The sequence below is a fragment of the Meles meles genome, chromosome 5 (genome assembly GCF_922984935.1).
Source record: "Meles meles chromosome 5, mMelMel3.1 paternal haplotype, whole genome shotgun sequence".
NCBI lineage: Eukaryota > Metazoa > Chordata > Mammalia > Carnivora > Mustelidae > Meles > Meles meles.
Genome location: NC_060070.1, coordinates 102425566 through 102449785, shown reverse-complemented (window position 1 = coordinate 102449785; position 24220 = coordinate 102425566).

Sequence of the window (24220 nt, the reverse complement as noted above, 5' to 3'; positions counted from 1 at the left end):
ATGTTCTCAAGAGGAGAGGTAATTTCACATTCAACCTTTTGTCTTCTGGAGGTAAAGTCCCTAAATTATTAGTGATGAGATGTTACGTAGCCAAGCATAAGTTTTCAAGTATACTAACAGTCCAGGTCAACAGAAATGACAAGACAGTGCTAAAGAAAATTTCTCAGCAGAAACTGCAACACAAAGGGAACAGGATCTCCAAGGCTAATGCTCAGTGGAAATGTCTGGGCTTACAGAGTCCCTCATCTGGGCATTGAAGTAAAGTTATAAAAAAGTGCAGATGTGCCAGCCTGAAACTCTCCTGCTAAGGTCTGGAAAATACATTTAGCTTTAGATGCCAACCAGGAATCCATCGATCATCCAGAACTTGCAACCTCATCTTCAGGGAGACAATAATCTTTTCTTTCTTTCTAGTTCGGAGGATGGCTATCTCCTAAGGAAAATATAGAAATGTGTCTGATGAAATGACTATAATCTAAGTAGACATAAGAAGCAGTTTAAGGATGAGTATGTCTGGGTACCTGGGTAGCTCAGAGGGTTAAGAAACTGGCTTACAGGGGTCATGACCCCAGGGTCTTGGTATTAAGTCCTGCTTTGGGCGTCTTGCTCGGCATGGAGTCTGCTTCTCTCTCTCCCTTTTTCTCATTCTCTAACAAATAAATAAATAAAATCTTGAAAAAAAAAAAAAAGAGCATGTTTCCCAAGAATGAGAATAAAAATCAAAAAGATAATTAGAAAACTGATCTACAGAGGGTGGAGGATGGGTTAGATGGATGATGGGTATTAAGGAAGGCATTTGTTATGCTGAGTACTGGATGTTGTATGTAAGTGATGAACCATTAAATTCTACTCCTGAAACCAATATTATACTATATGTTAACTAACTAGAATTTAAATAAAAATCTGGGGGAAAAAAGGAAACAGATCATCATACACCGTATTGCTCATTTTTTAAACTAGGTTAAATATAATTTAATATTTTTAAAATTTTCATTTTAAAAATATAAACTTTAAACTGCCTTTTTAAGTGGCCATAACAATTAAATCTGTTATAGTGTACTTTTAATTTTAAATACCTGTTTGGGAAATCTGATTAAAAATGTAATCAATATCTAATAACTGAACAATTTTGTTTTTGTAACATGATTGTTTTCTAAGTATTTAAGCATTTAGAATAATATCATTTAATATATATACAATATTAAAACATTGAACATTAAGAAAATTTCAAACAAATAAAAGCTATATGGTGTTGGAGTAAAAAGGCATATAGACCCATGGGACAGAATGAAAATCCCAGACATAAATAAACTCATGGATATATGGTCAACTAACTTGACAAGAGCACCAAGATCACACAATGGGAAAATAGCAGTCTGTTCAATAAGTGGTACTAAGGAATTAAATATCTACATCTTAAAAATGTAAATGGACTCCTATTTTAAACCACTCAAACGTTTAAGTCAAAACGAATCAAAGACTTAAATATAAGATCTGAAACCATAAAACTCCTAGAATAAAACACAGGGTCAAATATTCTTGACATTGGTCATGGGAATGATTTCTTAAATAAGACATCAAAAGTAGGGGCGCCTGGGTGGCTCAGTGGGTTAAAGCCTCTGCCTTCAGCTCAGGTCATGATCCCAGGGTCCTGGGATCCAGCCCCGCATCCAGATCTTTGCTCAGCGGGGAGCCTGCTTCGTCATCTCATTCTCTCTCTGCCTGCCTCTCTGCCTACTTTTGATCTCTCTCTCTGTCAAATAAATAAATAAAATCTTAAAAAAAAAAAGACATAAAAGTACAGGCAACAAAAGTTAAAATTAATAAGTGGGACTATACCAAACTAAAGAACTTTATGCACAACAAAGGAACTATCAACACATTGGGGTACATTTGCAAACAATATATCTGCTAGGGGGTAAATAACATATATAAAGAACTCATATAACTCAGTAACAAAAAAAGCAAATAATGCAATTTAAAAATGGGCAAAGAAACTGAAAAGACATTTTTACAAAGAAGCCAAACAAGTCACTGATGGGTATAAAAAATTTGTGCAGCATCACTAATCATCAGAGAAATCCAAATCAAAACCATAATATGATATTACCTATACATGTTAGTTGGTTATAATCAAAAAAGACAAGTGGTAATAAATGTTTCTGAGGACATGAAGAAAAGTGAACCTTTATACACTGATGGTGTGAATATAAGTTGATGAAGTCATTATGTGTAAAACTGGATTATGTTTCCTTAAAAAAAGTAAAAACTGAGCTATCATATAATCCAACAAACTCACTTCTAGAAATATTTCCAAAGGATTTGAAATCTGTATCTCAAAGAGGTATCTGCACACCCTTGCTCATTATAGCATTATTCACGACCATCAAGATATGAAAACAAACTATGTATCCTATGATGGATGAATGGATAATGAAAATGTGGTATAGGAAAAGATCCTGTGATTTCGTGAGTAAATATGGATGAAACTTGAAGGCATTATGCAAAGGGAAATGAAACAGAGGATGACAAATACCATACAATATACAGGTGGAGTCTAAAAAAATTGTTTTAATGATTTCACAGGAACACAGAGTGAATGGTGGTTGTAGGTACTATGGGGGAGGAGGGGAGAGAGTGATCAAATTCAGAAGATATAAAAAAAATACAAAGAGTTTTAAAATATCTCACATAAGATATTGCATAAGAGTCTATTGGGCATTAAAGTTAATAAGAAGAACAGCTATTGAGTACATGTATGTACTAGGCACTGTTTCCAGTGCCTTATCCTGTCTTCTCCCTCAGTTACCCATATCACAGCACTATGAACTTACACTGTTGTATTTTGTAGATGAGGAAACTGCAACACAAAGAAATAAACTTGTTCTGGGTTGTGCATCACGTAGTCCCAGGCAGGGCAATTTCACTTCTTTCTAATTTTAACTATTATGAAGTGATGCTTACCCCCCAAACCCTAGTTACACCTGCATGCAATGAATGGCAGTGAGTAACTGCCACATCTGAGTTGAGTGTGATTTCTCTGTAGACCAAGTTTATACAGATCACACATTGGTTAGTCTGCATCAAGGTAAGGCATTTACACAAGAGACAATGGATCTTATAGTAAGATGCTCTCTTAGTGACTCCCACATCTACTCTGCTGACAGCAAGAAAGCAAGGTTTCAATTCAAATTCAAATCTTTGGGAGGAAGTCTCTGAAGAAAATGTCCTGCCCAATCCCGTAATTCATTTTTTGAATGACAGTCGTAATGTGTGAAATAAACAACATTTTGAGTTAAAAAATCATTTCAACACATTTAAAAAAATGTTTTTACCTTCATTTGAAATACCAAGAAATACAGACACATAGGTAGTTTTGAATCATTTCATGTTCTTTCCAGAGTTCAACTCCTTCCATTTAATTTTATTTTTGTAATTACAAACAAGATGTAAAGAGACATGAATGAGCCACAACTACAGTTCTGGAAAGGACCAGTTTTACCCTGCCTCCCAGTATCAACCAAGAGCACAAGTTTCCATCTTATTCTTACAGTCCTGTCAGCATTTAATGATAAGCTGCAGCAAAACGCACTTATGACTGCAGTGACAGTGAGAAAACAAGAAAACATGTTTAAATATTGTTGCCTAAATATCTGGACTGCTGTATGGTAGAGCTATTTTCCCGTCCTTCTAGGCAGAGCTATCCTATTAGAGATTAATGCAAAAGCTAAATGGCTTTAACATCTAAACCAGTCTCCTGGACTAACGATTTCATAAACTGGTCACTTTAATTGCCTGGAATTAACCTGAAAGTCTTCCTAGGATAGATGAGGATAGTGGTGTCTCTATTTCAACTCTTACATTCTCAAATTGCCCTCCAGTCCCAGAGAGAAAAACATCATCCTTCCATCCAGTGCTGCTCTCAGCTTCTATTTCTATACCCTGATCTCATCCAGTATCTCTTTTGACCTCCTTTCCTCAATTTCTCCCTCTCTGAATTTTATTAACTTACGTAAGGATATATAACCCACTGTTGGCAATGTTTTCACACATGTTGAGTCCTCTTAGCAATTCTAAAGGTAGAAATACCACTAGTCTCCCACATTCTAAATCAGGCCTGATTATCCATTTCCTGTCACTGAGCTCTGCAAAGACTGGAAGTCAACAAAATGGAAATCCATGTCTCTTCTTGCTCTCTCATTTTTAAATCTCTTCAAGGCTCTTGTCTGACAGAATCATCGTGGTCTTGTTTGTTTTTTTGTTGCTATCGTCTAAAACCTTCCGCACCATGGTCTGCACATAGCCTGTGGCCATCCAGGCAGGGATCACCCACTCCTCTTGTGGTCTCATAGTGGTCCTGGGTGATGTCAAAGTCCATGAGCAGGGCTTATTCAGCAGCCTACATTCATCTCCAGTGACCGTGTTCTCAGTCCACTTCCACCTTACACCCTGGACCTTATGACAGCTCAAATCAGCTCTGCTTCTGAAATCTCTTACTTATATTTGCCCACTTCTATCTACAGCCTCTCCTTTCTAAGTCCTTCTATCAAGAGACATAGCAGACTGCAGTCTCTCAACAGCATCATTTATTACAGATCTATCAGCTCAGTTCTGGACTTGCTGCCTTTCCTATTCAATCTTAGCTCAATACCCAGATCATTAAGCTCCACAACCCTCTTCTCTGTACTATTTTTTACCCGTCTCACACACCTTGTAAAATCTCATCCCCAGAGTAAGCTATGTCCTAGTTATTCATGTTTCTGCTGCAGAAAACTACCTAATAGGATGTATGCCACAAGAAATTCATGGTTTCTACCCCAGCTGGATCTTGAAAGCCTTCCAGGCAACCTCCTAAGCATCATTAAGTAGCACATACTTCATTCTCCTCAGTTGTTAAAGTCTCAACTTTTGCTTTTCTCAGAAAACCCTTACTCAGGCACATTCCTCCCCCAACCTCAGCACATCAATTTGCCTTATATTTAACCAAGAACATTTAGCTGAAACAAAAATCATTTTCTTCTTTACAAAATTACTGTGTCTCTACTCTTCCTTTTCACCTAGGTATTTGTCTTAGAAAAATGTACACTGATCCTATATGTGTCTCCTCTACTCTCACACCATACTTCTGACACAAGATGTGGGGTTTTATTCCACACCAAGCATTTTTATGACACCAGCTAGATGCCCAACAATTCTACTCAATGTTAACATCTACCGGAAGATAGCCTCAGATCCCCCAGATTAAGGGCTCAGTCCTATAAAACTGCCGCATCCCACATCAGATGTCAATACCAAGTGAAGGTCATCACCCATGCTTCTGACGGACTCCTTATAGATTTGAATGAACACCTCTCCATATTTAATTAATTTGTCAGAGTTGCTCAGAGAAAGATTTTACTTACTAGATTACCAGTTTATTACAAAAGGATATGAACTCAGGAACAGCCAGATGGAAGAGTTATATAAGGCAAGATAAGGGAAAATATGTGGAGCTCCTATGCCCTCTCCAGACACACCACTCTCCTACTGCTGCCAGATGTTCACCAACCCAGGAACTCTCCAAATCCCATACATTCAGGTTTTAATGGAGGCTTCCTTACATAAACATGATTGACTGAATCCTGGGCCATTGGTGACAGATTCAACTTCCAGCTCCATCCACTTCACACCAAGAGACTGGGAGAGGGAAAAGGACCGAAAGTTCCAACTCCAATCACTTGGTTGTGTGTCCAGGTAAGTAGCCCCTGTTTTAGGTAGGGTCTAAAAATCACCTCATTAATATAGCAGAAGGCATCTTTATTAGCTCTCACCGCTTAGGAAATTTCAAGGGTTTTAGGACATCTATGTCAGAAATGGAGACGAAGACAAAATATGTATTTTTTTATTATAGATCACAATGGTACCCTGAGAAAAGGATTGTGTACAGGTAGCTTATTGGGAATGTGATCCCGGAGAGAGGGTATAAAGAACAGTAATAGGTGAAATAGAAAATAAGGGAAAACAAATGCAAGGATTAGTTTTTGAGTTGATCACATGGACAAGAAACTGTTTCTTGTTCACCTGCAATCTACTCAGAAGACTTAAGAATTGGGCGCCTGGGTGGCTCAGTGGGTTAAGCCGCTGCCTTCGGCTCAGGTCATGATCTCGGGGTCCTGGGATCGAGTCCTGCATCGGGCTCTCTGCTCAGCAGGGAGCCTGCTTCCCTCTCTCTCTCTCTCTCTCTCTCTGTCTACTTGTGATCTCTCTCTGTCAAATAAATAAAATCTTAAAAAAAAAAAAAGACTTAAGAATTATAAGAATTGTCCATTCAGGACATGAAAATCAAAATTATTTCTTGATCAGCTCCCATCACTAGTTGGGCAAGTGTGGTACACTGGGCAACAGCTCCCTAATATATGTTTCTAGATTTTTCTCCAGAGTATCTAAGTGGTCAGTAGTATATTTAACATCTCCTCTTAGAATTTCCACAAATATCTGAAATCCAACATGCCAAAACCAGCCTGTCATTATGTGCTCTCCACTAATAAACACACACCCGCAGATACACATAAACACAGAGCTGTTCCTCCTATAACTTCTCATTATCACCTACCTACTTGCCTAAAACATAAAACCTTAAGTCATACCAGATTCCTACTTCCCTTTTAATATATTAATCCCATATTTCACAATTTCTCTTTGAGCCTTACCACCTGAATAGCTTTTAAATTAATTTCTTCCTTTGTATTCCTACTGTCATTATCTTATTTCAGGTTCTCTTTGCTTTTCACTCCGATTACTTTAACTCCTGCCTAACCAGTTTCACTAGCTTTTGCCTGATTACTCTTCAATTACTTCCAGTATGAGGTTTTCAAATTCTAAAACTGAGACCCTGAGATAGATACTGGAGTGCATTCAGTTTATTCAGGCTGTTACCCCAGAAGGCACAAGTAAGGGAACAGGAAAAGGGAGGAGGAAGCAATGGCAATGTCATCAAAGGATACACACTTATGGTTTTTTGTTTTTTTTTCCCTTTTTCTAATGACCCCTAGACATTTATTTTAATTGTCACACTCCTGTGTTATCACAGCACCCTGTACAAATCTGTATAGTTAATCTTAACTCCATAATCTAATTGCTAATTTACTCCTCATCTTCTTCACTAAATTATGAATCCCTGAAGACCATATCCTGATCCTTAACATCATGTCTGATATACTGGTTGCTTAATTAGCACTTCATGAGTAAATAAATGGATGGATTTTTTTTATAAATAAGGAAATTAAGATCTAAAAGTAGTCAAAGAGGTTGTTCAATATCTCAAGGTTTGTAAATTAGAGAGCTAATTGTCACACAGCTGTCATGTATTCCTGTCGAGAGAAGCAGATCTTGCTTTAATTATTATTTCTACCACTGTTACCCTGTTACATTCACCTCCCCACATGCTTGGCCCCATACATAAACAAGCTAAAGTCTCCTATAATTTGAGAGCGTTCAAGGTGGGAAGAAGGAATTTCAGCTGACCTTGATGTTGTTCTAGGTTACATATTCATCTTAATTTGTTTTTTATTCCCAAATATCCCTAAGTTTAGGATTATCATTTCCTGAAATTTTCCTTTTCATTTCCTATGCTTCAGCTTTCATCTTTAACATTTTGCTGACAGCCTTGCTAAATTGTCTAGTGGTTTTGTGCACGTGTGTCATTGCTGTTGTTTGCGTATTTCCTTTGCATTTCATTTAATTCTGGTTAACTCTTTAAGATTTTATTTACTTATTTTATTTTATTTATTTATTTATTTACTTATTTTACACAGAGAGAGAGAGTAAGAATGGGGAAGGAGCTCAGGGAGAGGGAGAAGCAGACTCCACACTTAGCAGGAAGCCAGACAGGGATTGATCCCAGAGCACAGAAATCATGACCTGAGCCAAAGGGAGAAGCTTAACTCACTAAGCCACCCAGGCACCCCTAACTCTGATTAACTCTTGACTTTCCTTCCTAAAATACTGTCTTCTCTTACTGTTAAAGTTCATACTCTTATCACTACTCCAATGACCAACCTCTTCCTCTCCTGCTATCTCACATTTCTCATCTAACTCTATGCCTTTTCCAAAACTCAGTGCTCAGGGTACCTGGGTGGATCAGCTGTTAGGCATCTGCCTTCAGCTTGGGTTATGATCCCAAGGTCCTTGGATTGAGCCCCACATTGGGCTCCCTGCTTGGCAGGAAGCCTACTTCTCCCTCTCCCACTCTCCCTGCTTGTGTTTCCTCTCTTATTTTTATCTCTCTGCCAAATAAATAAATAAAATCTTATTTAAAAAAAAACCCTCAGTTCTCGAGCTGCTTTCAATTCATTTCATAGCATAAACTGGATTTTTTATGGTGATTTCTTGATTTATATTTCCAAACCATACCTCACTTCAAAATTTGATTATATATTTACAATTATGTAAAGACCTTTTTACTTGAGCATCCTATTATCAACTTAAAACCAACTTAATCCTCTCACTTCTTTCAACCTTTATTTTAGCAATAATCTTGGCTCCTATACCAGTCAACAGTCTTGGTTCCATTCTGCCTATGACATAAAGCACTTGTTCGTGCCCTAACCAATTTGAGCCTGATCATGTTGGATCCTGCAACTGTGACAGTCAACTCTTCCTAAATAAAATGTCACTCTTCTATTCAAAACCTTCAATGGTTTCTAAGTTTACACAAGATAACCTCCCCATTTCTGGGCCTGCCATTCAAAGTAGGCTTATCCACTGATGACAGCGGCAATACTGTGGTTAGGATTTGGGATATGAAGACTGACTCCCTTACCTCACATTGCAGCGAGAGGTGTGAAATGGACAATGCTGCTTCACTCCTCCAGGCCTCAGTGTTCCCACCTGTACAGCAGGGATAATGGACTCCCAATTCCTGCAAGGATGGCCAGATCAAGTGAGATAAAATACATATCTGGCACATATTAACTATAGCAACTGATCAATAAACGGTAGCTCTCATTCATTTCTAAAATTCAGTTTCAGGGTAACCTCAGTGGCCCAGTTGGTTAGGCATCAGACTGTTGATTTCAGCTCAGGTTGTGATCTCAGTGTTGTGATAACAAGCCCCACATCAGACTCTGCCATAGGAATGGAGTTTGTTTACGTATCTCTCTTCTTCTGCCCACCCCCACAACATTATCTCTTCAAAACAAAAAATTAAATCTTTAAATAAATAACATAAAATGCGGTTTCCACTCCAGCAGTTAAGTCTACTCATTGTCTTAGAAATTTACCTAGCACACTTAGGCCTCAGTAACTTTTCCTACATAACTCCCTACCATTTATATGACCCATTTAAATGACCAAATTCTAATCATTCCTCAAAGTCATGACCGGAATGTCTAACCTCCCCTGGAAGGTTTTTGTTATTGATGTTTATTTGTTTGTTGTTTTATTTTTATATTTTTTATTTACTTCTTATTTTTTTATAAACATATAATGCATTTTTATCCCCAGGGGTACAGGTCTGTGAATCGCCAGGTTTACACACTTCACAGCACTCACCATAGCACATACCCTCCCCAATGTCCATAACCCCCCTCCCAATCTCCCAACCACACCTCCCCCCAGCAACCCCCAGTTTGTTTTGTGAGATTAAGAGTCACTTACAGTTTGTCTCCCTCCCAATCCCATCTTGTTTCATTTATTCTTCTCCTATCCCCCTAACCCCCCATGTTGCATCTCCACATCCTCATATCAAGGAGATCATATGAGAGTTGTCTTTCTCCAATTGACTTATTTCACTAAGCGTGATACCCTTTAGTTCCATCCACGTCGTCACAAATGGCAAGATTCCATTTCTTTTGATGGCTGCATAGTATTCCATTGTGTATATATACCACTTCTTCTTTATCCATTCATCTGTTGATGGACATCTAGGTTCTTTCCATAGTTTGAGAATTGTAGACATTGCTGCTATAAACATTCGGGTGCACGTGCCCCTTCGGATCACTATGTTTGTATCTTTAGGGTAAATACCCAGTAGTGCCATTGCTGGGTCATAGGGTACTTCTATTTTCAACATTTTGAGGAACCTCCATGCTGTTTTCCAGAGTGGTTGCACCAGCTTGCATTCCCACCAACAGTGGAGGAGGGTTCCCCTTTCTCCGCATCCTCGCCAGCATCTCTCATTTCCTGACTTGTTAATTTTAGCCATTCTGACTGGTGTGAGGTGATATCTCATTGTGGTTTTGATTTGTATTTCCCTGATGCTGAGGGATGTGGAGCACTTTTTCATGTGTCTGTTGGCCATCTGGATGTCTTCTTTGCAGAAATGTCTGTTCGTGTCCTCTGCCCATTTCTTGATTGGATTGTTTGTTCTTTGGGTGTTGAGTTTGATAAGTTCCTTATAGATTTTGGACACTAGCCCTTTATCTGATATGTCGTTTGCAAATACCTTCTCCCATTCTGTCAATTGTCTTTTGGTTTTGTTAACTGTTTCCTTTGCTGTGCAAAAGCTTTTGATCTTGATGAAATCCCAATAGTTCATTTTTGCCCTTGCTTCCCTTGCCTTTGCCGATATTCCAAGGAAGATATTGCTGCGGCTGAGGTCGAAGAGGTTGCTGCCTGCATTCTCCTCAAGGATTTTGATGGATTCCTTTCTCACATTGAGGTCTTTCATCCATTTGGAGTCTATTTTTGTGTGTGGTGTAAGGAAGTGGTCCAATTTCATTTTTCTGCATGTGGCTGTCCAATTTTCCCAGCACCATTTATTTAAGAGGCTGTCTTTTTTCCATTGGACATTCTTTCCTGCTTTGTCAAAGATGAGTTGACCATAGAGTTGAGGGTCTATTTCTGGGCTCTCTATTCTGTTCCACTGATCTATGTGTCTGTTTTTGTGCCAGTACCATGCTGTCTTGATGATGACAGCTTTGTAATAGAGTTTGAAGTCCGGAATTCTGATGCCACCAACTTTGGCTTTCTTTTTCAATATTCCTTTGGCTATTCAAGGTCTTTTCTGGTTCCATATAAATTTTAGGATTATTTGTTCCATTTCTTTGAAAAAAAAAAAAAGGACAGTATTTTGATAGGGATTGCATTAAACGTGTAGATTGCTTTAGGTAGCATAGAAATTTTCACAATACTTATTCTTCCAATCCAGGAGCATGGAACATTTTTCCATTTCTTTGTGTCTTCCTCAATTTCTTTCATGAGTACTTTATAGTTTTCTGCATATAGATTCTTAGCCTCTTTGGTTAGGTTTATTCCTAGGTATCTTATAGTTTTGGGTGCAGTTGTAAATGGGATTGACTCCTTAATTTCTCTTTCTTCTGTCTTGTTGTTGGTGTACAGAAATGCAACTGATTTCTGTGCATTGATTTTATATCCTGACATTTTATTGAATTCCTGTACAAGTTCTAGCAGTTTTAGAGTGGAGTTTTTTGGGTTTTCCACATATAGTATCATATCATCTGAGAAAAGTGATAGTTTGACTTCTTCTTTGCTGATTTGGATGCCTTTAATTTCTTTTTGTTGTCTGATTGCTGAGGCTAGGACTTCTAGTACTATGTTGAATAGCAGTGGTGATAATGGACATCCCTGCCGTGTTCCTGACTTAACGGAAAAGCTTTCAGTTTTTCTCCATTGAGAATGATGTTTGCAGTGGGTTTTTCATAGATGGCTTTGATAATATTGAGGTATGTGCCCTCTATCCCTACACTTTGAAGAGTTTTGATCAGGAAGGGATGCTGTACTTTGTCAAATGCTTTTTCAGCACCTATTGAGAGTATCATATGGTTCTTGTTCTTTCATTTATTAATGTGTTGTATCACATTGATTGATTTGCAGTTGTTGAACCAAACTTGCAGCCCTGGAATAAATCCCACTTGGTCGTGGTGAATAATCCTTTTAATGTACTGTTGAATCCTATTGGCTAGTATTTTGGTGAGAATTTTCACATCTGTGTTCATCAAGGATATTGGTCTGTAGTTCTCTTTTTTGGTGGGATCCTTGTCTGGTTTTGGGATCAAGGTGATGCTGGCCTCATAAAATGAGTTTGGAAGTTTTCCTTCCATTTCTATTTTTTGGAACAGTTTCAGGAGAATAGGAATGAGTTTTTCTTTAAATGTTTGGTAGAATTCCCCTGGGAAGCTGTCAGGCCCTGGGCTTTTGTTTGTTTGGAGATTTTTGATGACTGTGTCAATCTCCTTACTGGTTATGGGCCTGTTCAGGTTTTCTATTTCTTCCTGGTTCAGTTGTGGTAGTTTATATGTGTCTAGGAATGCATCTGTTTCTTCCAGATTGTCAAATTTGTTGACGTAGAGTTGTTCATAGTATGTTCTTATAATTGTCTGTATTTCTTTGGTGTTAGTTGTGATCTCTCCTCTTTCATTCATGATTTTATTGATTTGGGTCCTTTCTCTCTCTCTCCTTTTTTTTTTTTTTTTTTTTTTTGGGTGAGTCTGGCCAGGGGTTTATCAATCTTATTGATTCTTTCAAAGAACCAGCTCCTAGTTTTGTTGATTTGTTCTATTGGGGTTTTCTTGGTTTCTATTTCACTGATTTCTGCTCTGATCTTTATGATTTCTCTTCTCCTGCTGGGTTTAGGGTTTCTTTCTTGTTCTTTCTCCAGCTCCTTTACGTGTAGGGTTAGGTTGTGTACTTGAGACCTTTCTTGTTTCTTGAGAAAGGCTTGTACCACTGTATATTTTTCTCTCAGGACTGCCTTTGCTGTGTCCCACAGATTTTGAATCATTGTGTTTTCATTATCATTTGTTTCCATGAATTTTTTCAATTCTTCTTTAATTTCCTGGTTGACCCATTCATTCTTTAGAAGGATGCTGTTTAGTCTCCATGTATTTGGGTTCTTTCCAGCTTTCCTCTTGTGATTGAGATCTAGCTTCAGAGCATTGTGCTCTGACAATATGCAGGGAATGATCCTAATCTTTTGATACCAGTTGAGACCTGATTTGTGACCCAGGATGTGATCTCTTCTGGAAAATGTTCCATGTGCATTAGAGAAGAATGTGTATTCTGTTGCTTTGGGATGAAATGTTCTGAATATATCTGTGATGTTCATCTGGTCCAGTGTGTCATTTAAGGCCTTTATTTCCTTGTTGATCTTTTGCTTGGATGATCTGTCCATTTCAGTGAGGGGAGTGTTCAAGTCCCCTACTATTATTTTATTATTATTGATGTGTTTCTTTGATTTTGTTTTTAATTGGTTTATATTTGGCTGCTCCCACGTTAGGGGCACAGATATTTAAAATTGTTAGATCTTCCTGTTGGACAGACCATTTGAGTAGGATATAGTGTCCTTCCTCATCTCTTATTATAGTCTTTGCCTTAAAATCTAATTGATCTGATATAAGGATTGCCACACCATCTTTCTTCTGATGTCCATTAGCATAGTAAATTGTTTTCCACCCCCTCACTTTAAATCTGGAGGTGTCTTCGCGTCTAAAATGAGTTTCTTGTAGGCAATATATAGATGGGTTTTGTTTTTTTATCCATTCTGATACCCTGTGTCTTTTGATTAGGGAATTTAGCCCATTAACATTCAGGGTAACTATTGACAGATATGAACTTAGTGCCAGTATATTGCCTGTACGGTGACTATTCCTGTATATTGTCTCTGTGCCTTTCTTATCTACTACTTTTAGGCTCTCTCTTTGCTTAGAAGACCCCTTTCAATATTTTCTGAAGAGCTGGTTTGGCGTTTGCAAATTCTTTCAGTTTTTGTTTGTCCTGAAAGCTTTTGATCTCTCTTTCTTTTTTCAATCATAGCCTAGCTGGATAGAGTATTCTTGGCTGCATGTTTTTCTCGTTTTGTGCTCTGAATGTATCATGCCAGCTCTTTCTGGCCTGCCAGGTCTCTGTGGACAGGTCTGCTGCCAATCTAATATTTTTACTTTTGCATGTTATAGACTTCTTTTCCTGGGCTGCTTTCAGGATTTTCTCTTTGTCACTAATACTTGTAAATTTTACTGTTAGGTGATGGGTTGTGGGCCTATTCTTGTTGATTTTGAGGGGGGTTCTCTGCACCTCCTGGATTTTGATGCTTGTTCCCTTTGCCATATTAGGAAAATTCTCTCCAATAATTCTCTCTAATAGACCTTCTGCTCCCCATCTCTTTCTTCTCCTTCTGTAATCCCAATTATTCTAATGTTGTTTCATCTTATGGTGTCACTTATCTCTCGAATTCTCCCCTCATGGTCCAGTAGCTGTTTATCCCTCTTTTGCTCAGCTTCTTTATTCTCTGCCATTTGGTCTTCTATATCACTAGTTCTTTCTTCTGCCTCATTTATCCTAGCAGTGAGAGCCTCCATTTTTTATTGCACCTCATTAATAGCTTTTTTGATTTCAACTTGGTTAGATTTTAGTTCTTTAATTTCTCCAGAAAGGGCTTTTATATCTCCAGAGAGGGTTTCTCTAATATCTTCCATCTCTTTTTGGAGCCCAGCTAGAACCTTCAGAATCGTCATTCTGAACTCTAGATCTGACATATCAATGTCTGTGTTGATTAGGTCCCTAGTCTTTGGTACTGCCTCTTGTTCTTTTGTTTGTGGTGATTTTTTCTGCTTTGTCATTTTGTCCAGATAAGAGGATATGAAGGATCAAATAAGATACTAAAAGGGTGGCAAAGACCCCAGAAAAATGTGCTGTAACCAAATCAGAAGAGACCCCAAATTGTGGGGGGGGGGAGAAAGGGGATAAAAAGAGGTTCAGAAAAAAAAGAAAAAAATTTAAAAAATAAAACAATAAAGAAAAAATATAAAAAAGAAAGAAAAAATATATATTTTAGATAAACTAGTCAAAAAACGTTAAAAAAAGGGTAAAAGTTTTAAAAAATTTAGCAGAAGAAGAAAAAAGAAAGAAAAAAATGAAAAAAAAATTGAATTAACCGCAAGACTTAAAAATCATGGGGAGAAAGTCATGAGTTCTGTGCTTTGCTCTCTCCTCCTCTGGAATTCCGCTGCTGTCCTAGGTATTGAACCTGCTTTCCTTGATAGATGAACTTCGTCCTGGTTGGATATTTTGTAGATCTTCTACAAAAGATCTACAAAACGATCTACAAAAGAGGGGCCTGTTGTAGTGACTCTCAAGTGTCTTTGCCCAATGTGGAATTGCACTGCCCTTGGTGGTGGTGGGGGGGGTGCGTACTAAGTAATCTGCTCAGGTTTGCTTTCGGGAGCTTTTGTTCCCTGACAGCTTTCCGTAGAGTTCCGGAGGATGGGAATGAAAATGTGGCCTCCCAGTCTCCGGCCCGGAGGAGCTGAGTGCGTGGGGCCCCACTCCTCAGTGCGTCCACAGAGAACAGCACCCAATCACTCCCACAACCCCAGCCTCCAGCTGCACTCCGAGCCACCCAGCCCACGACCAGCTTAAGGTAACCCCAAGTTGAGAGTTCAGTCCTCGGCTCTGTCTCTGTAGTTGGCTTCTCCATTCTAATACCTGCAAGCTCTGCGACACTCCGACACCCCGATCCTTCTGTGACCCTGCGGGACCTGGGGCCACGCTGACCCCGCGTGGGCTACATCCCGGTTTAGCCTCTGGAGCAATGTCCCTCAGTGGAATAGACTTTTAAAAGTCCTGATTTTGTGCTCTGTTGCTCCACCGCTTACCGGGAGCCAGCCCCTCCTCCTGCAGTCTATCTTCCCGTCGTTTTGGATTCACTTCTCCACCAGTCCTACCTTTCAGAAAGTGGTTAATTTTCTGTTTCTAGAATTGCTGTTCTTCTTCTCTTCGATCTCCCATTGGATTTGTAGGTGTTTGCAATGTTTAGATAAGCTATCGAGCTGATCTCCTGCTACCTGATGTAGTCTCAGCCTGCTACTTCTCCACCATCTTGACTCCTGAAACTTTGTTTGTTTTTACACTGAAGGAGTTCTTCTTCCTCTGATATTGTTTAAGAAGTAAAGGTATTTTGTGTTACTCAGTTGACTCTCACTAGATTCTGTACTTTGTTGCTTATGGTTCCAAAATATGCAGTTTGTCTCTTTATCAAGAATCTAAACCTAAGCTTCTTGATGACCTTCTCTTCATTCCTTTCTGCAGTTTATACATACTAGTTCGTTAGTTCATTGAAGTTCAACAACAGGCTATAAACATAGAGAAGATGCTTTACTTATACCCAGGGTACATGGTCATATTTTTTTTCAAGATTTATGTATGTATTTTAGAGAGAGAATGAGAGCAGAAGCAGGGGAAGGAACAAAGGGAGAGGGAGATAGAGAATGTCAAACAGATTTCCCCCATCTGCCCTGATGACATGGAGTTTGATGTGGGGTTCAATTCCATGAGTCTGAGACCATTACATGGACCTGAAATCAGGAGTCAGAAGCTTAACTGACTGAGCCACCCAGGCACCCCTTATGTTAATATTTCTGATATCAGCCATGTTAATACATACTTTATATATATTTCTGTAATTTATTAAGATATCCAGGGAGTGGGGCACCTGGGTGTCTCAGTTGGTTAAGCATCTGCCTCCGGTCAGGTCATGATCTCAGGTCCTGAGATCAAACCTCACACTTTGTCGCCCTACTTCTCCCCTTCTCTCACTGTAGCTCCCCCTGCTTGCTCGCTCGCTCTCTCGCTCTCTCTCTCTCTCTCTCTCTCTCAGATAAATAAATAAAATTTAAAAAAGAAAAAGATATCCAGGGGCACCTGGGTGGTTAAAGCCTCTGCCTTCAGCTCAGGTCATGATCCCAAGGTCCTGGGAGGGAGCCCCAAGTTGGGCTCTCTGCTCAGCAGGGAGCCTGCCTCCTCTCTCTGCCTGCCTCTCTGCCTACTTGTGATCTCTGTCAAATAAATACATAAAATCTTTAAGAAATAAATAATAATAATAAAAATTTTAAAAAGATGTCCAGGGACAAATAACACTTACTTTTCCTAATGTTTCCTAAAAACATTATTTTTTCCATAGAACTAGACATGACAACAGGTGTAAGTGTGGTCTTTACCTCCTTATGTCCAGGAAGTGTGCAACTCACTCACTTCCTGATTTAAAGCCAGCAAATTTAGTGTCAACACAAATAAAAAGCATGCACACACACATGCTCACACATACAAGCAGAATGAGCTCATAGATGCAATTGGTTTTGAGCTTTCTATTTTATTTCAAGAGTTGTCCTTTTGATATCTCTGAATCTGATCACTAATAAGCTTAAATTGAAAGGGCACCTTTTAAATGTAGGGAAAAATATAACTGTTGGCCATGTTACCATTTTTCTCTCTCACAGTATTATGCACCAAAATATGGCTTCAATGCTTTGTTTTTGTTTTTGGTTTGAGAGAGAGAGAGAGACGAGAGGGAGGGCCAGTGGGAGAGGGAAAGAGCATCTTAAGCAAGCTCCACACCCACTGTGGAGTCTGATGCAGGGTTTGATCTCACAACCCTGAGATCACAACCTGAGCTCAAACCAAGGTGCTTAAACAACTGAGCCACCCAGGAGCCCCTCAATATTTATTACATGCTTCTTTTAGTCCACTTCAGGTTTATCTGACCAGGTTATAAAAATGAAAATATTATCTGAAGCAGTGAGGTATGTGCTGACAATTGGATACACTTGAATGTCAAATATTAATATTATGAATAATTATCTTAGGTTATTTTAGTATAATTTGCTAGGTTGCATTCTTTGGAGATATTTCCATGGGAATTATTTTAGTTTTAAAGGTGTATGAGGAGCTCTATAAGTCCCCAAATCTATAAATAACAAAAAAAATGAATTATTTTGCATGGAATTTAACTCCTTTCAATCTGCTTTTGTTATTTTCTTACAGTTTCTAAAAACTATTATAAAATAAATTAATAACAGTAGTCAAAACTTATCTAGAGTCTGCTCTGCAGTAAGCATCGTTCTATAGGCCCTTTGCATATTAACATAGTTAATAGCCATTATGTTCCTTGTGTTATAAAAGAAAAAAAATTAAATGACATGTTTAATATTATAATGCTCTTTGTATTGCCCCAACTTTATTATTTCATATATTTAATAAATATTTAGGAACAATGACCATGCATGTGCCACTATCTTTACCAATAGTTTTCCTTTGCCCTGATTCTCTCAATTATTTTTGTCTTGTTCATTTTTATTGACTATTTGTTGGAGGCTCTAAACAATTTAGAATGTAACATATATATGCACGCACATGCATGTATTTGGATGTATGCACACACACACACACACACACACACACACACATGCGTTCACTAAACAAAACACTCCCATGGCTGATTTTGAAATCAGACAATTTATGTTTTATTTCCCACTTTGTTCCACCTGCTACAAATGCTCCAGTCATTGTCATGTCCTCAGTGCCACTGCTAGGACATACATAGGTATTTGCTCCTGGTGATTCCATAATACCCTTCCTTCTCTATTCATTTGAATGCTGTCCTTTAGGTCCTATCTTCTTCATGAAATCTACTCAAATATTTTCACCCTGCTATCCTCCATCCTCTGAAATCCTGCATTTATTATTCTACATGATTCCTGCAGGGACTCTAATACGTACTTCTAAATCCTATGAGGCACTTAACACTGTCTAGGACTTAATAATGAATACCAATTGGTTCACTGTTAATAAGCACACCTGTCCTTTTATTACCTCATTCCAATGTATTCCATTTCATGAAAATACAGCTTAAGAACATGTAAATTATTACCATGAAGAATAGCTTGAAAGGAAAGATCATGCCTTGTGATAGAGTTAGCATACCCTTATTAAACACAAAATTAACTTATAATTATTTGTTAAAATATATGCAGCCAAAATATACACTGAGTGGGTAAAATACTTCACTGATGTTATATAAATCATTTCCTCTACATATACTCAAGATACTTAACAGGTTTTGTAAATGGGCATTTTACTTAAAAAAAGAAAAAAAAAAGTTTTCTCAAATTGCACCTTTACAGAGGATGCACTCTCCTTATAGATGAGTCATCTTTTCATAATGATTCATCATCTCCTTTTAGAGAGTCCCTTAAAATCATGATCTCTTTTATAAGGATAATCTTGAGGGGGGAAACACTTTAGTGTACTTCCCATCAATTGTAAATAGATTCAAAGTGGTTGTTGAGATATGAGGGTTTGACCTCATCCATAGAGATAGAAGAAGTATCTAGTAAAACAAAAAAGAATTTGTGTGCTAATGGTCCTGTATGTACTTATTGGTGCTACACTGCATTGTGGTTAATGTAAATATGTTCTGAAGGTACCTTTTTATAGGAAGACACTCTAGAACTATCAGAAAGGAAAGAATTTATAAAGAAGTTGGCAAACTGAGGCCCACAAGCCAAATTCCTTCCTCTCTCACCTGATTTTATAGATACAGTTTTATTTTAACACAGACACATCCATTCATTTCCATAGTGTCTTGGATTTCTTCCAAGGTATAGCAGCAGAGTTGAATGATTGCAACAGATACCATATGGCCTACATCTCAAATTTTTACTGTATGTTTTTTACAGGAAAGATTACAAAGCTCTAATCTAAATGATATGATTTAAAATTCTTAATCTCATGTTTACCCAATAAATAAATATCATCTCAATCCTTACCAACAGATTTGAAAAGTCAGTGAAAAGGACAAGAGGACTGAAAATGTAATGAGTAAACTAGTAAGTCTTGTCAAGAACACATACTTGCAATTATAATTTCCACTATTACTATATCATTATTGGCAAAAGCTATTGAGCATTTATGAGGTGCCAAGCACTTTGCATCTCATATCTCATTTATTCCACACAAATAATCTTGTGAGATAGATACTACTGTAATCTCAGTTTGATAAATAATGAACTGAAGAGTGGTAAGCTTGGGGTAATTTGCCCAAAGTAATAGGCAGGAATACAGACAAGCAGATCAGGAGATGGAAACAGATCAATTCAACTCTGCAACTCATAGACTCAACCACATGTTCACTGAGCAACCCTATGAACTAGGGAGGGAAATAAAGAACAATAGAAGATTCAGTCCCTGCCCACCCCTCAACAATTTTCTAAATGTGTTGCAGAGAAAATATATACATCATAAACATCTATACTGTGTTTGTGCAGGCACTCTTCTCAGAACTTTATACTTATCATTCCATTTTATTTCCAAGACAACATTTTAGATTCAGTTCTATTATCACTTTCCAGGTGAAGAGGGAAATGTTAAGCTACTTCTTCAAGACCGCATAGAAAATAACTGTAGGGTCTCTGCTTAATTGGCCTTCATTGTTCCGCCCTATGGTACACAAACAATATCCACATGATTGAAGCTTTCAAATGATTTTTAAGTCCCTTACTCTTTAATATGACGAGGTATCAGGAAATACTGGACATTGAGGAGACATTCTAACATAGAATTAAACAAACATAAAGGAAGTAAACAGAGATTGAAGAAAACTTAAAAAAATACCTATAACTGCTATATTGGAAAATTTTTTAAAAATGTATTTTATCTACGAAACACTAATAGAATGCTAATATTTAAAAGGAGGGATATTCAAACCACAAAAAAAAATACCTGTTGGAAAATCAGACTATGAGGGTACAAGAAAATCAGTAGAAGTACAGAAAATAAACAAAATAACATAACATTAATAGAAAATGGTAATAATATGGAATGATTAAAAAACACAACATGTATCAGAAGAGTCAAAATTTTACAAATGGATAAGACAATTTTTAAGAACTGAAGGGCATAAGTTTCCAAATGAACAAATCCCACTGGTGACCAGCACATTGAAAAAGACCCATATCAATAACAATTATCATTAAAATTGACAAAACCAACATAAAGATAACTCGAACACTTTCAGAAAGAGAGAAAAAAAAAGTAGTTCACATTTAAATACTTACACCAGAACAACTTATGACTTCCCAGCAGCTTCAGAAGCTTAAAGGAAATGGAGCACAGTATTATTATTTTTTTTTCTTTTATTTGACAGAGAGAGATCACAAGTAGACAGAGAGGCAGGCAAGAGAGAGAGAGGGAAGCAGGCTCGCCACCGAGCAGAGAGCCCGATGCGGGACTCGATTCCAGGACCCTGAGATCATAACCTGAGCCGAAGGCAGCAGCTTAACCCACTGAGCCACCCAGGCGCCCCAGTATTATTTGTTTTTCAAAATGAATTGTAAATTCTGAGGGAAGAGTTAAAGCTTTCCACTAGGATGTTCATACTTTCCGTTTCTCTTTGTGCATCTAACAATTTTTGCCTTGGTTATTTTCTTTGCTATATAACATTTTATCTGTGTTTCTTCATGGTTTACTGTAACTTTTTTTCCACTGTGTACTCTTTTTGTGCCTTTTTAATCATCATATATTAAATTCTGCTTTAAAATTAGCAAGGTCACCTCTAGTCTGTATTTTTGTACATTTATCTAGGATCTGGCTTCCATTTTATTTTTATGTTTTAATTTATTTTTATTTTTATTTATTCTTTAATTTATATATTTTTTACCTTTATTGTTTGAATCTAGCTTCTTTTAACAAGCAGACCAAAATACACCCAGGAGCTAGGGTTTTGTTTGTGGTTTTGTTTTCTGGACAAAATTATAAGACAGAGGAATTCACCCCAAAAGAAAGAATAGAAAGTAGAAATAATGGCCAGGGATTTAGTCAACATAGTTATAATTAAGACGTCTGAACTAGAATTTATAACAGCAATTTTAAGAATACTAAGTGGGCTTGGAAAAAGCATGGAAAGCGCTAGAGAATCCCTTACTGCCGAGATAAAAGAACTAAAATCTAGTCAGGCCAAAATTAAAAGCACTATAAATGAGATGGAAACCAAAATGGATGCTCTAACAACACAGATGGATGAAGCAGAGGAATGATATAGAAGATAAAATTATGGAAAGTAATGAAGCCAAAAGAGGAGGGAAAGAAAGATATTGGATCATGAAGGTAGACTTAGGGAACTGAGTGACTTCTTAAAATGTAATCATGTTCATATCATACGAGGACCAGAAGATGAAGAAAGAGAAAAAGGAGTAGAAGGTTTATATAATCAAATTATAACTGAAAACTTCCTTAATCTGGGGAAGAACACAGAGATCAAAATCCAAGAAGCATATATAACTCTCATTAAATTCAACAAAAGCTGGCCATCACCAAGATATATGGCAGTCAAATTTACAAAATACACAGACAAGGAAAGAATCCTAAAAGCATCAGGGGGAAAAAAGTTCTTCACTTACAATGAAAGACAGTTTCACAGCAGATCTATCCACAGAAACTTGGCAGGCCAGAAGAGAATGGTAGGATATATTCAATATGCTGAATGGGAAAAAATATGCATTCCAAAATATTTTACCCAGCAAGGCTATCATTCAGAATAGAAGGAGAGATAGAGTTTCCCAGACAACAAAAACTAAAGGAGTTTGTGACCATTAAACCAGCCCTGAAAGAGATATTAAAGGGGACTCTTTGAGTGAAGGGGGAAAAAAAAAAACCAAACACCCAAAGCAATAAAAACTAGAATGGAACAGACAACAACACCAGAAATGCCAACTTTACAGGTAACACAATGACCTTAAATTCATATCTTTCAATAATCACTATAAATACAAATGGACTAAGTGCTTCAATCAAAAGACACAGGGTTTCAGAATGGATGAAAAACCAAAACCAAACAAACAAATAAACAACACACACACACACACACAAGACCCATCTACATGCTACCTTTAAGAAATTCATTTTAGACCTAAAGACACATGCAGATTGAAAGTGAGGGGATGTAGAACCATCTGTCATGTTAACAGGTGTCAAAAGAAAGCCAGAGTAGCCATAGTTTTATCAGACAAACTAGATTTATCAGACAAATTAGATTTTAAAATGAAGCCTGTAACAAGAAATGAAGAAGGGCATTGCATCATAATTAAGGGGTCTATCCATCAAGAAGATCCAACAATTGTAAGTATTTATGCCCCCAAGTTGGGAGCAACCAAATATATAAATCAATTAATAACAAACAAAGAAATTCACTGATGGTAATACAATAATAGTAAGGGACTTTAACACCTCACTCACAGCAATGGACAAATCATCTAAGCAGAAAATCAATAAAGAAACAATGTCTTTTGAGGCATCTGGGTGGCTCAATGGGTTAAAACCTCTGCCTTCGGCTCAGGTCATGATCCCAGGGTCCTGGGATCCAGCCCCGCATTGGGCTCTCTGCTCCGTGGGGAGCCTGCTTCCTCCTCTCTCTCTCTGCTTGCCTCTCTGCCTATTTGTGGTATCTATCAAATAAATAAATAAAATCTTTAAAAAAAAAAAAAAAAGAAGAAACAATGTCTTTGAATGACACCCTAGACCAGATGGACTTAATAGAAATATTCAGAATATTTCATTCTAAAGCCGCAGAATACACATTATTTTTGAGTACACATGGAACATTATCCAGAATAGATCACATACTGGGTCACAAATAACCCCTCAATAAGTACAAAAAGACCATGCACATTTTCAGACCACAATGCTATGAAACTTGAAGTCAAACACAAGAAAAAAATTCAGAAAGGCCACAAATATACGGAGGCTAAAAACCCCCCTACTAAGAGAATGAATGTGTTAACCAGGAAATTAAAGAAGAAATAAAAAAAATACAGGGAAACAAATGAAAATGAAAACATAGCAATCTAAAACCTCTGGGATACAGACAGCAAAGGTGGTCCTAAGAGTGAAGTATACTAACATTATACCTAAAGGAACAAGAAAAAGAAGAGCAAATAAAGCCTAAAGCCAGCAGAATAAGGGAAATAATAAAGATTAGAGCAGAAATAAACAATATACAAACAACAACCACAAAAGCAGTAGGACAGATCAATGAAACTAAGAGCTGGTTCTTTGAAAGAATTAATAAAATAGGTAAACTCCTAGTTAAACTTATCAAAAAGAAAAAAGAGAGGACCCAAATAAGTGAAATCATGAATGAAAGAGGAGAGATCACAACCAACACTGCAAAAATACAAAGAATTATAAGAGAATATGATGAAAAATTACATGCCAACAAACTGGGCAATCTGGAAGAAATGGAAAAATTCTTAGAAACATACAAACTATCAACGCTGAAACAGGAAGAAGTAGAAAACTTGAACAGATGCACAGCCAGCAAAGAAATTGAATCCCTAATCAAAAGTTACCCAACAACAAAAGTCAGGACCAGTTGGCTTCCTGGGGGAATCTACCAGACATTTAAAGAAGAGTTAATACCTATTCTTCTCAAATTGTTACAAATAAAATAGAAATG